The following is a 5180-nucleotide window of genomic DNA, read 5'->3' as shown; positions in this document are numbered from 1 at the left end:
ATAGTGGTATACGCAGTGATTTTTTCAGATCCCAAAATGAAATTATTGTTTTTATTGTTTCGTTTGCTGGTTATCAGTAAAATACTAGTCTTTTTATTCGCAGCAATTTTTAAAGATATACGTTGTGTTTATCTAATGTTTTTGTTTGAAGTTTAAATAATGACTTTCGTTTGAAGTTTAAACTTGCTCTTTACTTCCCTCAAATTTTTTATTTTTTAATCACTGAAAATCAAGTTTTCATCCAAGTCTCAAATCTAGACCATCTATTTGAAAAAAACAAACATCAGAAGTTGAAAAGAGATTAATGTATTTCTAATAAATGAAAGAAACGTAAAACTTTTCTAACAAAATAAACGCTTTGTGAGAGAATGTTACCTCTAAAAAAAAAGCCCCTCCACTCATAGAAGATATTTTTGTGGACACCCTTGGTATAAGATGTACAATATTTTTCGTTTTAATCCTCATGTAAACCATTATCACTTAATCTTGTTTTTTTTTTCTTTATCTTGGAGAACATTTAAAATTAAGTCATCAAAATTGACGTCACTTTTCTTAATGACCGGATGTCAGCAAAGCGGAAGCATGAAATATTTCAACAGAACGGTACAAGGAACTACAATGACACATACAAATCTCATTTCTAAATACTTTGATGAAAGTATGGATTCCAAGGGCGCATCCGGGATTTTATTCAAGGAAGGGAGGGCTTATCTTTCAGAGGGGGGGTACAAACAACTTTAAAAACTCATCAAAAATTTATTTATATTCATTTTTGGCACGTTTTACGAATAGATAATAATTTTGGGTGGGAGTTTCAGACCCAGTACCCCATCACACCCCTGAATATGGTCTTGATGGATGCTATAATAATCAGAATTTGAAAGAGGAAAGGAAATGAAAATTCAATAAAAAATTTCATAGTTGTTGTTAAACACTGAAACATTTGTCTGGAAAGTGAATCTTCTGAGCATCTAAATCAGGAGTTACCAAATGGGGTTACACATACCGCTAGGGGTACTCAAAGAATTTCCAGAGTGATTTTTAAACGAGAGAATTTTGACATATGTTCTTAAAATGACAAATGATGTGAATAAGGAAATATTTTAACATCCCTCTTCTCCACCCTGCTTTTTTTATTATTACCCCCTCCCCTCCCCCAAAAATTCCTGGGTATGTGCCTGCCTAGAATTGTTAGATCTATGAATATGTGAATGTGGTCCATTCGAGTGATGTAAAGAATTAGCACCACTAGAAGAAGAATAATCATAGATTGGCCTGTTTGGCGAATGATGGCGAATTGGCCTGTTTGGCCAATCTATGCATGTATGTATGTATACAATCAACGGTGTCAATCAATCAATTTATTATACCAAACAAGTTGAAAAATAAGTAACATGTAGTAATTTAGCGTCCGAGAAGTAAGTTCGGGAGGGGGGGGGAGCTGAAGCAGAAGAAGGTTTAAATGCACAAGAAAACCTTTATCTAGTTTAAAGAAATAGTAACGAATTGTGGAGGATACAACCAGTGAGGAAGATGAAAAAATTACACCGTAATATTTAGAATTCTCAAGAGTCATTGCTGGGGTTTCCCAACTTTTTCCAAGAAATTTTGCAACAAGATAATTTGGTAACAAAGAAATTTCTTTTTCCAAGAAATTTGGTAACAAACTCGTATTTATTCGTTTGTCTTTTTCGCCTATGGTTGATAAGTTCGAAGTAGTGGCCATAAAATATCGAGGCTGTGTTGCCAAGTAGTGTGCATTTGCGCCATTTGGGTGCTTTTTTGAGTTGATTGCGCATTGCATTTTTCAAATTGGCGTATGTCAAGAAAAATTCGGCGAAAAGTGGGCGCATTTTGCCTTTACAATAACAATGACAAAACTCAAAATCTTAAAGTCTGGTGTTTACTGATAACTTCTACTGCCAGATTCAGGAATCTGTCAATAAAGCCAGATGGAATTTTCAGAACGCCGTAGTGATTCTCATGTTGCATTCCAAGGTCTATGACGACCTAAATTTTAAATTATCAGAGCGTGCGTTATCCTTAGCGTGAAAAACCAGATACGGAAAAGTGGCCAAAATTTCGATAAACAAAAATATAGAAAAGAGTGGGAAAAGCTGACCTTTGTTCGACATAGCTCAAGCAGCTCTTTCTGGCTTTAGCTTCACCCAGTAGCAACGCCTTCGTCGAGAGAGTGTTTTCTGTTATGAATCTTGTCAAGTACAAAATTCAAAATAGGATGCAGCTGAAAATGCTTAACTCTATTGTGACCATCCAACTTTGGCTAAATTGCCAGGGAAAGTACTGCAGAGACTTTGATCCTGCACCTGCTATGCTAAATTGATTTGCCATTGACATGTATGACATCAAAAAACCATCCAATGACAATGAAAATGAAGATGAAATGCTTGAGGAAATTTTGAGCAATATAGAAGCAGGGTTTACTGTTTAACTTCTTTTAACTTTGAAAATGATCTTGAATACTAGTCGAAGATAAATATAATATTTAATTGAAAATGTAAAAAACTAATTCGAAATTCATTAAAAGGGAAACACAAATAAAATTGCAATTGGAACTATTGAAGGACCTTGGTGAACAGTTTAGTGTGTGAAGTTGAAACTAACAGGGCTTGTTGTGAGGGATGTTGAACTAACCAAAATAAAATATTTTCTTCCTAATGCTACTGCTACTACTCATACTACTGTTACTGTTACTATTATTACTACTTCTATTACTACTACTACCACTAAAGCTTAAGCTACTACAATTAATTTTACTGCTAATACTATGGCTACTACTATTAAGACTAAGGATATTAAGGTGAAACATTTGGGAGAAACTGCATGGAAATAATTTGAAGCACACTATAGCCACACAGGTTGTCAAGTGGACGCATCAGATATGCCTCAGGAACGGTTGATGGTATGTATTAAGCTGAAACTTTCAGCGTGTGTTGAAGGGGATGTTGAAGAATCCGAAGGTGCTATTTCGCTGATAAACCCTATGCCTTCTCAAGACTAGAGCATAATTTGTGCTCTACTGAACTTTTAGAGTAAAGAGTAATGATTTGGAAGAGAGGGGCTAACCCCTTTGTATAAGGAATAATTTTTGTTCGTTTTGAGTTTTAATGCTGCTCCCTATCTTAGACCTTAGATCCGTCTGTGCCTCCTGAGGTACCCAAGGCATCAAGGAGGAGTCGCCAATCTTCCCTCATGTTTGCTGCTGCAGTGATGTCCTCCAACTTTGGTAGAACGGAGGTGTGCATGTTTCGTAGATCTCTTTGGTAGGTCCGGCGCAGTGTGTTTCTGGGTCTTCCCCGGCTGCGAGTTCTTGGTGGTTGCCAGTGTAAAGCGGCTTTTGGTAGTCTATGGTCATCCTTACGTAAGCGTGGCCCCGGTATCAGCACCTTCTGACTCTGATGATATCGGTTATTAGAGGATGTGGTGTCATTTCACGGATGGACTGGTTTGTCACCTTCTGTGACCAGTGGATGTTCGATATTCTATACGAAGACACAAGTTTTCAAAAGCCAGTACTCTTCTCTCTTGTTCTTAATTCAGGTGCCATTTTTCTGCGCGTAGAATAGTATTGGCATAACATTGCTGTTGAAAAGGGCGGCAAGCTTCAGGTGCAGAGAAAATCTTTGAGGTCTCCATACTTGACGTAGTTTGTTAAAAGTGCCATTTATCTGTCTTATTCTGGTGAGTATTTCTTTCCAGAACGAGCCGGTGTTCTCAATGACACTTCCCAGATATTTGAACTGGACGACTTGCTCAAAACTTTTTCGCCACATTGAATGGACAGAGGAGGAGAGTCACTAGTCGCCATACATTTGGTTTTTTCTCAGCATGCACACGTAGGCCAAGATGGTTTACCTTTACCGTGACCACGTCAAGTAATTCTTGAAGCTGCTTTTTGCCTTTGATTCAAGCACTGTCAGAGTCCTCTGCAGGGGTCAATGTCATTAACCTGCACTTCGGGGCTTAATCTGATGCTTTCTGTCTCTATGTTCCACAGGATGTAATCAACCATTACTACCAAAAGTAATGGTGATTGGACATACACCTCTTTTTACTCCTGACAAAAACAGGAAGAAAGCAAGCTTGGCCCTCTGGTGTCTTGTCGCAACATTCACCCTCATCATACATGGCGTAATAATCGTCACTATTTTCTCAGGGATTTCATAGTGGATAAGAGATCTTCCAGAGGCTTTTCACAGTCTACGGAGTCGAAGGATTTCTCGAAATCCACGAGGGTCATACTCAATCTTCGACCACCACTCCTAACTTTCATCGGTAAGAAGTCTAAACGCGAATATAAGGCCCACACATGAGTGATTTGGCCAGGAGCCAAACTGTTCGTCTTGGGGGTGGTGATCAAGTTGTGTTCGGATCCTCTGTAGGATAATATGTGAGAGGATCATTCCAGGTGATTGACAGTAAACTTATACCCCACCGGTTGCTCGTAGCTCGGTAGCGTCTCCTTGTTTTAATATCCTGATAGAGTATGCTGCACTTCCAGTGTAATGGTACTTCATGGCTGTTTGTCCAAATCCGAGTGAAGAGTGAAGATCAAAGGTTCCTTAAGAATAAAGAAGAATAAAGACTTTAAGAGTGAAGGGTAATGACCAAAAAAAAAAAATATGATGATATTGATGCCTTTATCATTTCTGCAGATATGCGGTCCAGTCCCAAAAAGATTTTCCATTTTTCAGTTTCTTTGCTGCTTCTAGTTGTCTCTCTGTAGCAGAAGGTGGAATCAGTTTGCCTCGATATCCAGGAAGAAGTACGAGAATCTCCAGAGATGTCAGGGGGTTTTGAAAGGAGCAGGTCTATTTAAGTAAGCCTTTCGAAATGATTAGCCATAAGTTTCATTGACTGCGCTCTGTTCTGTCACCAGCACCCCCGATGGATCTCTGACAGGGCCGCCTCTATTTGTCAGACGCTTCCTAATGATATCAATAGTGATTTTATAAACAGTTCTTGAGTCTCCTGTTTTTGCTGCTTCTTCTGTCTCCATATCTTTATGCTCTAGAAAGTCTCGCTTATCAGTACGGACACTTTTCTTGACAGCTTAGTCAACAGCTCTATACTGCTCGTTTTGGAAAACAAGGTGATCGGGGACTTGTTGCCAGAGGACAGACATTTTCATCTTTTTTATTTTATCTATTAGTTGCTAA

This window comes from Artemia sp. Qi Xiang Cuo, chromosome 11, assembly GCF_049724085.1.
Source record: "Artemia sp. Qi Xiang Cuo chromosome 11, ASM4972408v1, whole genome shotgun sequence".
Classification (NCBI taxonomy): domain Eukaryota; kingdom Metazoa; phylum Arthropoda; class Branchiopoda; order Anostraca; family Artemiidae; genus Artemia; species Artemia sp. Qi Xiang Cuo.
Note: the sequence above shows the minus strand (reverse complement) of the source record.